Raw genomic sequence first — 9,426 nt, forward strand, 5'->3', positions numbered from 1 at the left:
TTGGTGTGTTCTGGTGTGATCTGGTGTTACCACCAGAACGCACTGGTGTGTTCTGGTTGATACACCAGCCTGGTGTGCTGTGTTCTGGTGGGAAAACCGACCCATCGTGGTGTGTTCTGGTGGGACGTGTTCTGGTGGGATGTGTCCTGGTGTGAAAATCGAACCAGTGTGGTGTGTCCTGGTGGGAACGCGGACCCAGTGTGGTGTGTTCTGGTGGGACGTGTTCTGGTGGGATGTGTTCTGGTGGGAAGACCACACTGGTGTGGTGTGTTCTGGTGGGCTCAAGAAATATATTTTGTGCTTGGGGCTTACTTCGACTAAGAATTTTTTTCAACAAAATGCACTCTGACTCGCACTCCCTCATATTTTCCTCAACCAGACTCACTCGGACTCAAACTCACCGAAATATTACTGAGCCAGACGCACTCACACTCGTGGCTCAGTCTGAGTGAGTCAACTCCTCAGTACGTTCACTTATAATTAGCTTTTCCAACCATGCTGTCAATGCTCTTTAGCTTCTTTGGCATTTAATGTTAGTATACACACTGGAGCCAGGAATCATGTACAACATATTTTAGTTTAATTTTAAACTTTTTGTCGCCCAGCATCTGCAAGACAACCCCGTAAAAGATCTTATCAAGACGAGATGGCCCAGCTCACTAGATTTGCAAACTGTGCGTCTGGGATGCAACCAACATTGCTGTTGGAGTCATTCGCTGCATGTCGATTCACCCTTCATTGTTTACATGTAACACGTACAACCTACAGCAACCTACACTGTGCTGCAAGAACATCAAGTGTTGCTGTCCCCTCGCGACTTGATACGTACGTCACACTGTTTACATATAACGATATTAATATTGAAACCAAAAATGTTTTTTAGGGAAGCGGTATTAAAATATATTAAATGCGCTCCAAACTATACATTATTTTATTGTTCTTGACACCAGACCTTTTATTAGAAGCAACATTATAAAAACTGCTGAAATTCGTAGTACTCCTTCAACGCCAATATTGAACATAATCTGGCCGTTCCCTCTGTGGTCCCTTCTGATCTCGCACCTTCAAATAAGAGTTATCAGTGCCAATCCAGTAAGCACATTTACATTGAAAGGCAACTCGCATAAGATATTTTCATCAATAACATCCCATGAAAGAGATTTCGGGTTGAGGTCAAAGCAACCCACTTCCGTAACTTATGCTTCTGATCAATAAGACAAGGCGGTTAGACAAGCAAGGTGAAGTTGAAGTTTATTTCAGGAAAAAAGCAAGACAAAGACAGGTACAATTTGCCTAGGGGACCGGCGAAAAGGTATAAAAGCCTGACAAGGCGCCTGCCCCCTGAAAACCTAAAATCCCACCAAAATGACAAAATGCTCAGTGTAAAAAATTAAGTCAATAAGGAAAGAAGCATAAATTAGTTGCTACATGCAAAGAAGATGACTTTTAAGGGCTCGTCTTTTTTTCTTTGTTAGACACAATATCATAGAGAACTAACAGACAATAATGCCAAGGATAGTATAGGGGGTGTTATTTGTAGCAATTAGGATCAAATGTGAAGAAAGTAAAGCGGACGAGATCTTTTCGTCCACTTTACTTTCTTCACATTTTATCCTAATTGCTACAAATAACACCCCCTATACTTTCCTTGGCATTATTGTCTGTTAGTTCTCATTAATACTGCTACATGCAAGTCACATGTGTATAAGAAAACAAATAGATGAGCGAATTGGCCCAGGCAATGACATCAGTAAGGCATATATGTGACCAACAAATGAAACAAAGTTTGAGAACATAAACAAACGTGAATGTGACTTGCATGACGAAACGTAAGATTTCAGTATATAACGTTTCAAAAATAAAAAAAAAATACTTTAGGGAATACAAAACAATGATTTGATCATGGTGATTATATTTATGTAGATAGTAAGTGTGACTGAATCTTCCTTTAAAAAATCCTGTATAAGTCTATATCGTCAATCAGAGTAGTTACATTCAGGTGTCAGATCAATGTTAAACGAAAAAGATTTCTGCAATAGTCTCTGCCTTACTATCACAAGGCCTTCGCCAAGTAATGAGTAATTATTTGACACATAAGGCACTTGAGTAATTAATAAAAAGCAGAAACACTCTGCTGCATGCGGCAGGGGGATTAATAACAAGTGCACTGAAAAAAAGGAGACATGCTCACCAATGAAAGAAAGAAAAGGAAAACTGTACATTTTAACCTATCATATCAACTGTTGTACAATGTGCACCATATGAACTTTTGGAGAAACACGTCTCGTACACTAGAAAAATATGGCACACATCATTTAGTCACCTTCAAAAACATTCGGCATTTTGCTACAACGAATGTTCCCCCTCAATTTACAAGAACACATGGTGAAGCCATGCTGCTTTCACGCAGCAAACACTGCCCTACATGTGCTGGTGGATGCTTGATGCTGTACATGAAGGGTAAAGAATACTGCTGACAGATAATTTACTGGCATAACAATAATGTGGTCTGAGCGGCTGCACCATACAGTATGGAAACCTCTTGAACAAACCTCTTTAACAATCTCTCAGCAATAAATGTCTCAGACTCCTCGACAGTTTCCTTGAGCAGCATGAAGACACTGTTTGAAAGCAACATGAAATGCCTGATGTATCTCAGGCAGAATGTCATAGAGACATGGGACACTGTAATACAAAATCCAGAATTTGCATTCCGTTGCCTTCCAAAATGCCCTTTCCGAAACTACAGAGTGTTGCAAGAACATCAAGTGTTGCTGTCCTCATGTGACTTAGACCTACGTCACACTGTGTTTACACGTAACCACCAGCTCGATATGAAAGCCACAAATGTTTTTTTAAGGAAGTGGCATTGAAAATATACTAAATGCGTTCCGAGCAACCCCAACAAACTTGTTAGTGTTCTTGACACCAATTTTATTAAGCGCAAGAATATGGAAACCTCTAAAATCTGAGTCAGTACTCCATCACCAGTATCTCACATAATCGGTGCTTTACACGGAGCCGTTTGATCTCGTACCTTCAAATATGAGCTGTCAGTGGTTGTAATCCAGTAAGCACATTTTTATTGAAATACGACTCACACAAGCACAAGCCTGCAATCTACTTACAGAGAGGCCAGGAAGCGTTACTGCTGAATTTCTTGCCACACAATCAGAGAGGTCAGCATCTGGGTTGTCGCCTTCAACATCCTCAGGAGCCCTCAGGATTATGTCGGTGCTTGACTACATTCCGAATTACCATGGACCTTGCTGGCTGTTATAGGAAATTCATCCTGCAGATTTGGTTCATCTTCGAGCCCAACATTATCCTCAGTAAGCTCATCTGAACTTGCCTGCATAGAAAAGAGAAACAAAACAGAAGTGAGACGATATTTAGGAGTTATGCATTCATGTTAGATCATGAAGTATAAAAGCCACATAAGCAATAAGTGACATGATGGAGTTAGCTCTTGCCTAGAAGTTCAATCGCATGAGAGTGACAGCTGTTCAATGCTGCCAGTATGACGGCCGCAAATATGCACCGAAGCTGGCATGACAGATTTTGGGGTTTCAAGAATAATACATAACTCCGAATTTCGGAGAATTGGGGATTTACGAGAAATAAACTCCGATAAACGCCGAATTTCCGCCAAAAATATAAACTCCGATAAACACCCGCCGATTTTCAAGAAAAATAAACACCGAAAACACAGAGCTCTATTTATACGTAGTTATGAATGCATATTTAGTGTACCTACTGACAGCCCCCTAAGCATTATTCCCCACCAATCCAACCGCTCCCTCTCCTCTTACATATACAGGCACCTACCACCCGACCCCGCGTTGTTTTAGCAACCCCCCCCCCCTCAGTCGCTTCGAAATTATGGGTAAAACACTGGCACCGCGCGCCCCGCTTCTACATCGACGTGAAACAAGATAAACGAGGACTGCATCGCCCCCGCGGTGGAAAGCTGTGGTATCAGTCATTTACGGCAAAAGAAGCTGATGCCTCACATAAGCACGAACAGAACGGCTCCATGTGCGAATCGACATTGATAACGCCGGGCTCTGACAGTCATTTCAAAATATCACAACTCACTTGTGAAGCATCTTGAGCAGCAGACGATTCTTTCTTCTGGCTCCACACAATCTGTAGGGGAACTTTGACGATGTAGTCGGTTCCAAATAGAACCGAAAGCGCCGTTTCTGAGGCGGAACCGACCACCACGACGGGCCCATGCGTGCACGGGGGCCCGGGGCCGTCACTTCAACAGCTGCGCTGTAGTGAAAGAACTACGATCTACGATCATCACATTGTAATTCACCACGTCGTACACATGCCGTTGTTAAACCCCGCCGCCGAGCTGCTTTGGTGGCGAGGTCGGTTAGCACTCAGCGCGGCAGTTCGTGGTGTGCGGAACATTGTGGGTTCGAACCCGCGCGTTGTAGCTTTTTTTTTTTTTTTTAGTGTTTTCGTTTCTAGTTTTGAAACATTGCGTCAAGATTAACATGACTTCTCCGAAGGAACCGTAACTTTACTTTTTAAAAGAAAATCAAGCGGAAGGCTGCTGCAGCAGTACACTGTAGCTGCAACCGTACTCAAGACACAATACATTGTTTCATTGCATCGCATATGAATGGGACGCTGACATGACATTTCCGACCACTGATTTATTACGTTGAGAACGCACTCTAGCAAAAAACACTTGAAAAAATAGCGACAATCCTCAGAACGCCGTTGATATAGCATGTTTTATAGAAACAGTTTCGGTTTCGATCGAAACCGGGAGTGGTAGTATCAAAGCTGTGATAATATAATAAATTATTAGCAGCGATTTGAGGTTTGTGATCACTTTATTTGTGAATTAGAGCTCCTAAACTTTCAACTAAAGCAACAAAGTTAATGGTTGAAGAAGATATCATGCCACTACGCCTTTAGTTAGCGGCAAAACATTCATTTTGACGCCACTGCTAGCAACAGTGGCATTGCTTTTTTTTTTATTCCGTGGAGGATTTTTCGTGCGTGAACGACGGCCGCTTGTGAAAAGTTAGTGCGACGCCGTGTTTCGTCTACGTAAGATACCACTTTCACAAGAACAAGAAGGTTATAAGTACGAAGAGCGTGCCGTGCGGTGGTTTAACTGCAAGGACGTTGACGACTTCACCCCTGGGGATGTCTTCAGTGCTTACTGGGAGCGGCGATGAGAAGACCAAAGTCGGCTCTACGACACCGTGCTTCTGCATATGACAGGTGATGTAAAATTCTTCATTACATGGGGCACACATTCTGTGCGTATGTTTAAAATCTCTTCTTGCACGTGCGGAGTCGAAGAAGAGCCTAAACTTCAATCTGGCTGCGCATGTTCAGCTTTTTTCCCCCACACTCGCCTTTGTGCTGAACCACGCCGTTATAACTCCATGTCATGTCCCAGCGCTGGCCGACCGCTATCTAACATGTAGCCTATTTACTATTCTGTAGTATGTAGTACTTTACGCCGAGCTGCCGTCGCCGCGTGGGTGTGTACCAGCGAATGCTATGCCTTGCACAGTGTTGAAATCCTGAGTTACGGCAATATTATAGAGTTAACGTTAATTGCTACCGTGGAACCATGATTTGCACAGATTTTTTTTAAATCCACGATGTGAATCAGTGATAGTATACAGGTGACTACCGCAGTTCTTTGCCACGTGGTATTTTCGAAATGCATGGATCTAGACGGGTGCGAGCAAGTGATGCTCTCTTATGCGCTGCAGCATAGTGCTCAGGCTTCAGGAAGAGGTCGAAACAAGCGTGCGGCCTGCGAAGCTCGAAGCTTACCAGCTTATACATTTTTTTAGCGAAATCTTTGTCAACATGGCATTACACCCATCTTCACTAACCAGAGGTCGTGCTCTTGAATTCGTGTATTCTTCATGATGCTGGTTGTATTGCTGTGAGGCCTTGCTCAGTGCTTTAAGATTGGTCTTCAGGGCATAGCTTGACGGTAGTCCTGGTGGAAGCTTTCCCACATGTATTTATGCAAATGTGTGCTAATCACCATAATTACTTTCTGATAAGTGTGACTTAATTGTAATATTGCACTACTGCTAGTTGGAATCATAAGTGTATAAACAAAATTGTTTATTTTTCTGTCACAATTGTCACATAGTGCATGGTTCCCATTGCATGTTTGCATAGTTTTGTGTGACTGTGTTCGCTTGTATTGTCAACTGACTTATTTATCGATTATGACGTGTCACTTTTATTCACAGTCCAAACAAGAAATGGACCAATGTTTCAATGCATACGGAACAAAAAAAAAAAAGATACGCCGACCAGCCCAAACAAACATTTATGACGTCTCGGCTTTCAGCACGCAAGCCTTGATCACAATGAATGCATCACCAGAAGTGCTTCGTTTAAATGGGCTTGAGTAATCACTGCAAAGGCTGTGCTTAGATGGGGTTTCGATTTCCGTCGTTAAGATTAACTCTCTTGCAAGTGGTCTGTATGATAAGTGATTCTATACGTCGCCTAGATGCTGCCATATTTTCTATTGTGATGATTTTTGCGTTGTCTCAATCAATCTTGTGGTCATTCATCACGGCGTGTTCAGCTAAAGCGTTGTTGTGGATGCTCTTATCTTTTGTCAAGAGTGTGCTGCTGCAGACGCTTCTTGTAGTTTCCTGACTCTCCGATGTAAACATTCTTGCAGTCTGCTCAAGGTATCTAGTAAACTACACTGGGGAAACGCTCCCTGGGCAGGCAGTCCTTCACTCGCACAAGTTGATGGCACATCTTTTTGGGTGAAATGTGTGCCATATACATGTCATACTCACGTCGGACATGTGCCAAACATCCGCTTGTCCCAGAAATATGCGGCACAGGGGCTCGCTTCGTGGAAGCGGGGGCCAGCAGGAAGGAGATGTGTCAAGGTGTCATTGTCATGACAGTTGAATTTCACCTCTGCGCACCCCGCTTCCCACAAGAGGGTTGTTGTCAGCACGCTACTGCAGCGTGCCAAAAGATTGGGCTCGAAGCCACATGATGCAGGCATGGCAAAGGTACGGGACGACCTCACTCACTGTGGATACCCTAGGCACTTTATCAGTGCAATAGACTGTCAACTGTCATGACGGGTACACCTTGACGCACCTCCTCCCTGCTGGCCCCCGCGTCTACGAAGCGAGCCCATGTAACGCATATTTCTGCAACAAGCGAATGTTTGGCACATGTCCGACGTGAGTATGACATGCACATGGCACAGATTCCACCCAAAAATCGCGCCATCAACTTATGAGAGTGAAGGACTGCCTGCCCAGGGAGCGTTTCCCCAGTGTAGTTTACTAGATACCTTGAGCAGACTGCAAGAATGTTTACATCGGAGAGTCAGGAAACTACAAGAAGCGTCTGCAGCAGCACACTCTTGACAAAAGATAAGAGCGTCCACAACAACGCTTTAGCTGAACGCGCCATGATGAATGACCACAAGATTGATTGAGACAACGCAAGGAGCGTCACAACAGAAAATATGACAGCATCTCGGCTACATATGGAATCGCTTATCATACAGACCACTTGTAAAAGAGTTAATCTCAACAACAAAAATCTAAATGTGATCAATGCGAGGTCTTTGCAGCGATTTTTCAAACCTATTTAAATGAACCGCTTCTGCTGATGCATTCATTGTCAACAAGGCTTCCTTGCTGGATGCTGAGACGTGATAAACATTTGTTTGGTCTGGTCGGCATCTCTTTTTTTTCGAATGCACGGTGCCGGCCACACGGGATTCCTTCATGCTGTCGACTTCCATGTCAACACATAGCGCATGTGCTACACAAATCAAGAAAAAAGAGTGCACAAACTGCAACGGTAGGTGAGGTAATGGGAAAGCTGTATGTTTTTTTTTTTTTTTGCTTCAAAAGCTTTCTGTGTGATTCCACGAGAGATCGAACATGCATGTCCGGTCGATATTTTTGTTTTGTCGGGGTTTTTTATATGTTATGTGGGCATATTCAAAGTGCACGGGACTGAAAATATTATTTCCGAAAAACGTTCCCTGCGCGCTTAAAAATATTTGTAGGTGGCGGCATGGTCGTCCTCTTTTGCTCACTGCAATATTTTTGATTTCACGGTCGAATTTAACGCGAGTGTAAACGCTGTGACGAAAACTTTTTTGCTGCTGGTTTTAATACGCATACTGTGAATTACATCCATTGCTTTTTTTTATACCGTCGTCAAAAGGGAAAAAATGTGAAAAAGTGACAAACGCGCCCAAACCAAAAAAGTTTGCTAAGTTTGATGCGCCTTGGCGCCTTCGTATTTCGCACACGACTTCAAAACAGTATCAAATATAGAAAGGAGCCTTATAACATATCTGCGGAAGGTCATTTCCTACGGGCAGCGCAAAAGAAGAAAAAATATTTAAAAGAGAGAGCTTTTTCAAAAAAAGCTCACTTTCAAAAAATAAAATTAAAAAAACTCCGGTCTCAATTTGAGACAATTTTTTATCGAAGAGTGCTCATGTAATGAAACACACAGTTTTCATATCATATGTCCTCATTTGCTTTGTTCACGAGATACAACGGGCAAATGACCCTTGCTGTATGTGCTCACTTCAGTGCGCTTGATGGTTGTTATCAGCTTGCAATGTGCGTAAATTACAGTTTTAATTTTTTTGCTGCAGAAAAACTTTGCTATGGTGGCTTGTTAACAAGAAAAATGTATTCTCAGATTTTATTTGCGTCTAGCATGTGCGGGGGTGGGCTGCTGCCGCTCTCTAAAGGGCTAATGAGTACGCAGTTTGCAGCCCACAACCTCAACTTACCCCGCCATTATTCACTAATCAAGAGCACGTGAGATGCCGTGAGCATATGGTTTAGGTGACTTTGCCAAAACTCGCCTTGCACAGCAAACAAAGCATCTGTATGCATCGACAGGCCAGCTTAATCTGTAACTAAATGCCACAGTCAGCAGGTGCGATGTTATGGAGTTGCTTTCTCACTGCCTGCTTGCTGAGCCGTTTATTTCGCTTCCCGCTATCACATGTTTTTGGCGTCACAGATAACGTCTTCCGCATAGGCGTGCGCAGGGTTCCTCTACAGGGGGGGGGAGGTTCTTCGCGGCACCCCCCTCCCTATTAAGTCAATGTATGGGGCAGGCTTTGTGCCCCCATCTGCTTAGGGGACTAGGGAGGGCGCCCCCCCCCCCCCCATGCGCAGGGCTATCTCTTTCTGTATCATTTTGTCCTTTACCTCATTATTTCAGCAGCCAGAAAACATTCGGTGCGGCATAAGTGGCCGAAGCTGCCCAATGTATGAAGTGCTTTTCCACGTTGAGAACAGCAGAGGTCACTGGTGGCGCCAGATGGAGATTAGCCTTAATTTTGACGAGTGTGGCCCACAAATTAATTATGACAGCACAAAGCATTTACACACCCTTGGTCAT

General features: G+C 43.5%; 2 long non-coding RNA genes across 3 annotated transcripts in view; one reads left to right on the plus strand and one right to left on the minus strand.

Moving 5' to 3' along the window:
* Nucleotides 1–1,591: 1,591 nt before the first annotated feature.
* Nucleotides 1,592–9,426, minus strand: part of LOC125759725 (uncharacterized) — a 17,501-nt gene continuing 9,666 nt past the window's right edge. The window contains exon 3 of the long non-coding RNA XR_007417360.1: nucleotides 1,592–2,323. This is a non-coding gene — a long non-coding RNA (uncharacterized LOC125759725). The remainder of the gene's footprint in view (nucleotides 2,324–9,426) is intronic.
* Nucleotides 5,016–9,426, plus strand: part of LOC119401581 (uncharacterized) — a 30,008-nt gene continuing 25,597 nt past the window's right edge. The window contains exon 1 of one of the 2 annotated variants that reach the window (XR_007417357.1): nucleotides 5,016–5,250. This is a non-coding gene — a long non-coding RNA (uncharacterized LOC119401581). Of the gene's footprint in view, nucleotides 5,251–7,475; nucleotides 7,852–9,426 lie in introns of those variants that run through there. The other variant, XR_007417359.1, reaches the window with a different exon arrangement.

Source organism: Rhipicephalus sanguineus, chromosome 8 (genome assembly GCF_013339695.2).
Source record: "Rhipicephalus sanguineus isolate Rsan-2018 chromosome 8, BIME_Rsan_1.4, whole genome shotgun sequence".
NCBI lineage: Eukaryota > Metazoa > Arthropoda > Arachnida > Ixodida > Ixodidae > Rhipicephalus > Rhipicephalus sanguineus.